At 49.2% G+C, this 9,283-nt stretch overlaps 1 pseudogene; it reads left to right on the top strand.

The window, feature by feature from the left end:
* Positions 1–5,578: 5,578 nt before the first annotated feature.
* Positions 5,579–8,667, top strand: LOC120701975 (annotated as a pseudogene).
* Positions 8,668–9,283: the final 616 nt, after the last annotated feature.

The following is a 9,283-nucleotide window of genomic DNA, read 5'->3' as shown; positions in this document are numbered from 1 at the left end:
ACTATTTACTATCAATTCCTAATATTTTCCTACTATTTTCATCAATTTCTACAAATATTCACTAATTCATAGAATTTTTGTCAAATTTTCATCATTTTCATCAATTCAAACAAATATCTACCAATTTTAACAAATTTTCATCAATTCGAACAAATATCTAGAATTTCTACATAATTTCTACAATGTGTCCTGGAATTTTCTACAATTTCTACAAGGTGCCTTGAAATTTTCTACAATTTTCACTATTTACTATCAATTTCTAATATTTTCCTACTATTTTCATCAATTTCTACAAATATTCACCAATTCATAGAATTTTTGACAATTTTTCATCAAATCGAATAAATTTTCTACAATTTTCTACAAATTTTAATAATCACTTAACCTAATTAAAAAAAATGGCTGACGTCAGCACGGAGTCGTACTGACGTCAGCCCGAGGGCTCACGTCGGCACGACGTCGGGGAGGGCGAGGTGGCGGCGCTGGAGGGCGGGGCGGCGGCGCTGGAGCCCGCGATGGCCGGGAGTGGAGGAGGACCGCGGGCGCCGAGGACGACGGCGCGGAGGAGGCCGAACGGCGGCGTGGAGGAGGGACGATGAGGCACGCGCGGAGGACGACGACGTCGATGGGAGGGCGGTGTGGAGGGGGCGGTTCGGAGGAGGACGGCGCGGAGGATGCCGAGGAGTGTCCGCTGGCGTTGAGGAGGGCGGCGCAGGACCTCCGGAGGTGAATGCGCATGTGGAGGAGGCCGGCGCCGGAGGGGAAGACAACGTGCGGCGGCGCGCGGGGACGGCGCGGGAAGGGGCGGCATGAAGGGCACGACGAGGATGGCGGTGCGGAGGATGGCGGTGTAGAGAAGCTAGGGCGACGCGGAGGAGGATGACGGCGGCGGTGGCGACGGGCGGCCGGTCTGGGGGATCGATCTCGTCAGGGGGGATGGCGGCGAATGCTAAGTCCCAGCATTATATATATTGGCCACTTTTGGAGCGTGCGCAGTTTAGTACCGGCCGTAAACAAGGCCCGATACTAAACTGGCGCCCGGTACTAAATTGCCCCAACGGGCGAGAAATTGTGGTGGAGGCACTTTAGTACCGGGCAATGAGTCGGCCCGATACTAAAGAGCCAAAAATAACTGCCTTTAAGTGCTGTTTATGTGTAATAAATTAATTAAAAATAGAAACATATATTGTTTTGACCATGCAAAATTATATTTTTGTAGTTTATATCACCTTGTTAATTTGAATATAAGTTTATGTACTTAATTTATCATATTGAAGTCCAAATTTTCCTTATAAGAGTTTCAAATGTGTTTTTGTGTGTAAATTATTATACAAATGCATAAAAATGCAAAAATATGCTATATTGACTATTAAAAATTAATAGTTTTGTACTTTACATAACTGCATCAAACAGAATATAGGTTTACGCTCTGAACTCCTCATATTGAGTTCAAAATGAGTTTCAAATGTGTTTGGTTTCTAAAAAAAATAAATTAATTCATTAAAAATACTAACATATGTTATTTTGGCCATGCAAAATTATATTTTTGTAGTTTATTCCGCATTTCATATTGCAACTTGTGTGCCTTTACTTTCTTAGTGTAGTATCTTGCTAGGATTGGCTATAGGTTGCTAAACTCTTTTGGGATGAGAGTTTTATATTAAGGTGAACCATAGTTGCACATCTCGATAGTTTGATTTAGTTTAAGTTTTGTGCAAACTAGTTGGAGCCATAGGTTAAGGTTTTTAAGTTGTCTAATTCATCCCTCCCCCTCTTAGGCTAGAGCACCCGATCGCTTTCAATCTCATACACGCATGAGCTAGGGCTAATACAGGGACCAGGTGATTAAACGTAATAGGCGGACTACTCGGGAATTACATGACCTAAACAAGATCTTAGCACAGCAAATTTTTTCTCTTACTGAATAAATTTCAGTATATTGAATATTTCACATTATGTACTACATAATGCTTTCATTGTCTTTTTTCAGGATGACAATTCTCTAGGCCGCACAGCACGCCATCGCATCTCCGCCAGCTTCCACGCTCGGGGGCTGGACGCCAATTACAACTCGGGTTACCATATGGCTTACCCAGTTGACTTTTTCTCCGGCATCTTCGAGTTGCCAAGTACCAATGGTTGGCCATGGCCACATGGGCACCTGACTTCATGGTTTGGGGAGACCGCGGCTGACGGGTCAACCATGGCCTCCTCTATTTTGCTGCTCCACTGATGGCTATTCGACTACTTATTACTGTCTCCGCTGGCTCCCATGCTCGGGGGCTGGGCGCGGGAAAATCTACTCGATCAACAAGCTTTGGAGGATGATTTGAAACCAGAATTAAGAAGTCTCCAGTTTTTTGGAAAAGAACATCGACTTAACCATTATTTCTGGAAGACGTCCCGGGATAAGGGTTTTTTCAATTTTTCTTGGAACAAAATTCGAGGTCACCATTATTTCTGGGCACCAATCACTACTCGGTTGATGATCTCCAAAAATGACTTAATGAAGACTAAGCTCGCTAGACCCTTGAATTGATTATCTCAAATCATTCCAAAGCTCGGGGGCTGATTGGCAACACACAACGACTGTTGATTTTTTTTTCAAGACAAAAGAAGATTGAAGAGACAAATTTAGACCCTCAGCCTCTTCGATTCGACCTAAGGTTCGGGGGCTACTCTATATGGAGTGCGATTTTTCATCGCACTCTATATTATTTTTTCAAGAACAAGACAAGAAAATTCAAGATTATTTGACCCTCAGCCTGATTCTTCGACTCAACATAAGGCTCGGGGGCTACTCCATATGGAGTGCGACTTTCACCGCCCTCCATATTGAAGATTAAAGATTTCAAGATGATCATAGTTTGAGCTCATCACAGCCTCATGGCAGCCATGAAGCACTTTGAAGATTCAGCCAAGAAAAGTACTCGAAACGAGAAGAAACTACTCGGCGGGGATCTTAGAAGTACTCAAATACTGCTGCACTTGGCTACGACGCGCTCGGGGGCTCGTGGGACATTGTTCCCCGGGTACCCTTAAGGAAACTACTCGAAACAAGGAAGAAAGAAGTCGAACTCCTATTAGAATTCCCCAAGTATGCTTGTAATGCTACTAGAACTAGGACCTACCTTGTAACCAACTAGTAGTCCCGCCCCCTGGATATATAAAGGAGGGCAGGGCACTACTACATAAATCTTAACCGAGGCGATTAAAAACTATTAACCGAGGCGGGCAACCCCAACTGCCTCGGAGCACAGGTCACGGTTAATTAAATAAAAAATAAAAAAAAGAAAAAGCCCGCGCTGAGCCCATCCAGAGCCCGCCAAGCCCATCGCCGCCGCACCGGCCGTATCCGGCCTCGGCGGCCGCCCGCAGCCCGCCCGCCCGCGCGCCGCCGTCCTGAGCGCGCGGCCGCCGCGCCACGCCTCCTCCAGTGAGAAAGAGAGAGAGAGAGTGGGAGGGGAGAGGGGCGGATCTGGCCGGCGCCGTGGATCCGGCCACCCCGAGCATTGTGGATCCGGCCGGGCGGAGCAGGAAGGGGAGAAGAGGGCGAGGCGGTGGGAGGGAGCTGGATCCGGCCGCTGCCATCGAGCCCGTCCCCGCCGCGGCCGTTGAGACGAGCCCATCCCCGCGGCAGCACGCAGGGAGGGGGCGCCGCCGTCCGTCGTGGTTCGCTGCCGCGGCCGCGCACCACCGTGACCCCACGCTCACCTTGCCGCCGCCGTGGCTTCCACGACCCACCGCTCGCCGCCGCCGTGGTTCGCCGCCGTCGCCGAACTGAGCCACAGGAGGGGAGGGAGGTAGTGACAGAGAGAGTGGAGGGAGGGAGGGAGAAGTGTGGGAGGGGAGGGCGAGAGGTAGAGAGAGAGCAGAGGAAGGAGAAGTGGCGGCCGATGAGTGGGGGGGTGGGTGGGTGGGTTAGGGTTTTGTTTCGATTATATACTTCTTCTATCAACTGGGTTCATTTGGGCTTCTATTGGGCTCGGTCCATTAACCGAGGTGGGCTTTTGTAATACGTCCGCCTCTGAAAATAGTAGTATTAACCGAGGCGGGCATTTAATGGTGACCGCCTCGGTTAATCTATTTTGCGAGACGGTTTTTTAACCGCCTCGATTAATAAGAAATGACTGCCTCGATTAATGATGGGCATTAACCGAGGCGGTTAAAAATTGTGCCCCCCTTCGAGGTCATTTTTAAAGGTCGTGGTTAATGTTTTTTTGTAGTAGTGGGGGGTGCCTAGATCGGTTGATTAGATGAGAAGAGAATCTCATAGAGAGAACAACATAGAACACCAAGACTCTCGGCGGAGAGACAATTCAATCATACATACGCAATACAAACCATCATACAGAACATAGGGTATTATGCTATTCTAGCGGCCCGAACCTGTCTAAATCTTATATTGTGTAGCCTTTGGGTTCCTGATCTCGGTGACACTCCACCAAAACCCTACTACCTAGGGTACCCCTCGGTAGGATTGCCGGTAAAACACCGACAGTAACGTAACAAATATGATCATTCCTGAAAGTTGAAGAGGAAGAATACGGCGGGGCTAATAAGGGCGGCATGCATTACCTGTTGGGAGATTAAACAAAAACGTTGTACAGCATGCAAGACACTTAAGAGAGAAACAGAAGAGGCCTTTTTGTCAATGGAGTAGCGAGTTTTTTCAATTAGTGGGAGATGAGGCAGATAGCTTGCACGAAGAGATTGAAAGTTGGCGGATCTCTCTCTTGTATAGGAATCATAGAGATATATAGGATGGTTGCCATTCGATCTCCTTCATTCTTCTTTTCATGTCTTTTTCATGGTGATTGCAGTACGAAAGTAAAAACCATTTGGCTAGATGTAGCTTTAATGTAAAGCCATTGGAAGAGGAGAAGCAAGTTGTTGTATGTGCAAGAACCCTCTGAGGGAAGGAATTATGTTTCAAGTGATGTGCTGTAATAATACTAACTGGATGCACCCTAACAGTCAAGCTGTCTCTGAAAGGCCCAAGTTCTTGACTTCTTGCCACATCTTCTGTGGTCTAGTTTTACTTATTTTTATATGCACCTATTCAGAAATTAGCTACATTGTTGGGTCTTGCTTCTTTTTTATGCAGTTGGGAGCTAAGTGACATGATGCAGAAGAAAGTAAAACAGAGAATGGCGAGGCATAAGAGTGGCTTGGAGGCGCCGTCAGAGCAATTTGCTGGATTGAAATTGGCTACCTTTCTGTTGTGTCTTATAACCTCATTATGTAAATAAAATATAGTTGGTCTATAGCAAGCGTGCAGATGTATAGAATTATAGATGTACAGATGCATAGATGTGGATAATGGCCGGAGGAAGCTGCTTGGTTGGTCGTCCCTGGCTTCCATGTGATTCCGATCAGGAGAGTTTGCGGCGGCTTCAATATTGTTGAGCCGTTCCTCCATGTCATCGTGGACTTGTCATCGTAGCAGTCAACTCGCTTGCTGCTGGAGCTGTCTCCTTCTGCACCTGCAACTCCAACTCGCCTGCGGATCTTGCACTCGACCTCTCCGGCCACCCGCTCGTCGCCGACATCAAGCACTGCCAGTCCAACGGCATGCATGCTCTTCTCCCACGCTGTCGGCGGCAACTACTCGCTCCCCACCAAGCAACACGGACTGCTGGTGTCGGAGGAGCAGTCGATGGAGTACCCCAATGCAAGGATCTCTGGTGATTCAGAAGACGCCCTAGTACGCCGGCGTCATGCTCGATCTGGTCTGGGAGCTTACACACACACGTCAGCTCCCTTGTTTTGCACGTCTTACTTCTAGCTAGCCCGCCACTGGTCTCCAGGAAAATTAAACCTGCTTCACGCCAAGCGTGTGTTGCATTGCCGGCCGAATCTAGTGCTGCGGTGGCCGGCACCAAATAGCTTCCTACTATTCTTGTAAGGGCATGTTTAGTTCCCACCCTAAAATTTTTTTACCCATCACATCAAAGAGAATATTACATTTAGGAGTATTAAATAAAATATGTTTACAAAATCTTTTGCACGGATGGGTTGTAAATCACGAGACGAATCTAATAAGCCTGCTTAATCCATGATTTGCAACAATGATGTTGCAGTAAATATTCTCTAATCCTGGATTAATTATCCTCATTGGATTTGTCTCGCAGTTTCCAGGCGAGTTATGTAATTAGTTTTTTAATTAGTATCCAAATACCCCTTCCGACATCCATGAAACATCCGATGTGACACCCAAAAATTTTCTCTTCGTGAACTAAACAGGCTCGGAGATATACAAAAATACATGGCGTTTGTTTTTTGAGCTGCGAAGGAAATGAAAAAGCCATGCAGCGGACACCCACCGCCCAGCGGGTGTTATCGATGCCACTAGGGATGAAAGCGGATCGGAGCGGAGCGGATAATGCCATTTCCACATCCTCATCCATATTTTTTTGTCGGATATGGAGCGGAGTGGAAGATATTCCACGGATGTGGTTACGGATGCGGATTTTTTCAGATGTCGGAAATGGTGCGGATTTGGAGCGGACGCGAATTAATATAGTCGGACAATACATGCTTACATATAGCTTTTTATAGTGATTAATAATTTCTAAACCAAACCTATAACTAGCAACATAACATGAAAAATACCTATCTTTATAGTTCACGAACCACGACATAGTTTAGAATCTCATCTAAGGTGACACGATAACACTTCATTATTTAGCCTGGGATCGATTTGTATTGTGGTGATCTGGTGAGCTTGTTAAACTAGTTGGGTATCCTATTATAAGCCTCGGACAATCCACATTCAATTATCGGATAATCCATATCCATCGGATTTCGCTTAAACCATATCCTACTCCGCATCCACACACAATCGAATTCGGATTATTCATATTCTCATGGATATCAAAAATACTTCTCCATATCCACAAAATTTGAATTCAGATTGGATCGGATGCGGAAATTATCCTCACCAATTTCACCCCTAGTTGCCATCAATTGCTGCGCCAAGATTCGTGCTGGCCATTTGTTTATCTCGTATTCACTTCGTATTTTTCTTTTCCGACGCTCTGTATTAGTTTCAAATGGCCCCACTAACTCTTTGCTGTCCTCCTCCGCCGGCAGTACTCCTGCTCGCCGCCCGCCGTAGTGGCCTGCCGCCGGCCGGCACCCTTCTTGCTCGCCGTGCTGTAACAGCCATGGGCCAGATGGGCCGGGACAAATTCATGATTTACTGTAGCAGTTACTGTGCCGTCGCGAAATACTGTTTATCATGATTTAGTCCCATACCGAGAGCACAAGTGAATCCAGACCAATTTAAATAACAGGTCCAGGGAGACTGAATAACTCCGGTTGTAATTTTTTGCGCGAAACGAGGACGAAAGCGCAAGAGAGTTATTTAGCAGGTATTGCTTACTCAACATGCAGAGCAGATCTTGGCCGTTCTCCCGGACCAGGTGGTTACACATGCTCCCGTCGTCGCCCTCTTCTAGAATAAGATGGCACCCTTGTTGAACCTTTGTGCACCACCAGTTTCTTATCTGGAACTTCTTCCTCAGGGCCACAATAACAGGTCTCCATCCAGGCTTTTATTCCCTACAAAGTACCAAGTGGCCGGTTTGGTGGCGGCGTGGTGCGGTGGTGTCGTATAATCGATCATCGATCCCAGCAGCCAGAAACGACATTGAACAATCCGCTCAGCTCGTTAGGTACCACTCTCGCCATATGCACAGCGGAGAACATAGTACCTTCACCCGAGCGATTCTTCATCAATGGACACAACGAGCATACCTTATCATTTGGCAGCAAGACCATATGCACAGGCCGCCACTCGATTCCTTCCAGACGGATAGTAGTAGGTCCGGCCCTGGCCGCCATGGATCCCGAGGAGCACCAAAGAGATCATCATCGACACTCCCTTCTTCCGCATCTACGGCGACCGCCGCATCGACCGCCTGGTCGGCACCGCCACCGTGCCGCCCGGCTTCGACGCCGCCACCGGCGTCACGTCCAGGGACGTCACCATCGACGCCGGCGCCGGCGTACCAGCCGTTCCTCGGCATCCTGGCCGCCCGCGCCGGTCCGCTCTTTTTTCACGTCTCCGTGAACTACCGCCTGGCGCCGGAGCACCCGCTGCCGGCCGGGTACACTGACTCCCTCCGCGCGCTCGAGTGGGCGGTCGCCGGCGGCGACCCCTGGCTGTCTCAGCACGGCGACCTAGCCCGTGTCTTCCTCGCCGGCGAGAGCGCCGGCAGGAACATCGCCCATAACGTCTTGATGATGGCCGCCGCCGGCACCGACGAAATGGCGGCAGCGGTGGCGGCGATCGAGGGAGCGGCGCTGCTCCACGCGGGGTTCAGCGGGAGGGAGCCCGTGGCCGGGGAGCCGCCGGAGTGGGTGGAGACGATGGGTTGGCGCCGGCGGCGATCGAGGGAGCGGCGCTGCTCCACGCGGGGTTCAGCAGGAGGGAGCCCGTGGCCGGGGAGCCGCCGGAGTGGGTGGAGACGATGGTGAAGCTGTGGGCGGTGTGGGCGGTACTGTGCCCGCACTACTAGAAAATCGGCTTAAGGTACCGGTTACCAGGAGCCTTTGGTATCGGTTTTTTGAACCAGTACCCCCAAATTGGTACCGAGTAAAACAACCGGTGCCTAAGCCTTCAAAATTCACGCAAAATATTCTCTTTGGTTGGGACTTGAACTTGCGACCTCTAGCCTCGCATGTTGCTCCTTTACCATCTCAGCTGCACAGTTGTTCTGATCGAGAAGGAGATATTTTCCTTTTAAAATAACCAATGGATGAGCCTAAGGTACCGGTTGGTGGTACCACCCGATACCTATGGCTACTAAGGTACTGGTTGGTAACACCAATCGGTACCTAAGGCTCGTCTATAGGTACCGGTTGGTGGTACCACCCGGTACTAAATATAAAAGTTAGCACCCGGTACCTATGAAGAGCCTTAGGTACCGGTTAATAATACCAACCGGTACCTAAGGCTCATTCATAAATTCCATCCACCCCAAAAGTATTGGTATGGAGATGAACCGGTACCTATACCGGTACTTTTGGGGTGGACGTAAGGCTTGTTTTCTAGTAGTGCCGGCGGCGGCGGACGGCGCGGACGACCTGCGGATGAACCCGCTGGCGCTTCCTTCGGCGAGCGGCTTGCGGAAGATGCCGGGAGGAGGGTGCTGGTGTGCGCGGCGGAGAAAGACCTGGGGACGCCGAGGTGCAGGGCCTACTAAGAGGCGCTCGCGGCGAGCGGGTGGGGGCGGCGCCGCCGAGTGGTTCGAGTCGGAGGGAGAAGAGCACGTCT

The sequence above is a fragment of the Panicum virgatum genome, chromosome 4K (genome assembly GCF_016808335.1).
Source record: "Panicum virgatum strain AP13 chromosome 4K, P.virgatum_v5, whole genome shotgun sequence".
NCBI classification, from domain to species: domain Eukaryota; kingdom Viridiplantae; phylum Streptophyta; class Magnoliopsida; order Poales; family Poaceae; genus Panicum; species Panicum virgatum.
The sequence above is the reverse complement of the archived record's forward strand: the minus strand, read 5'-3'. Positions and strand labels throughout refer to the sequence as shown.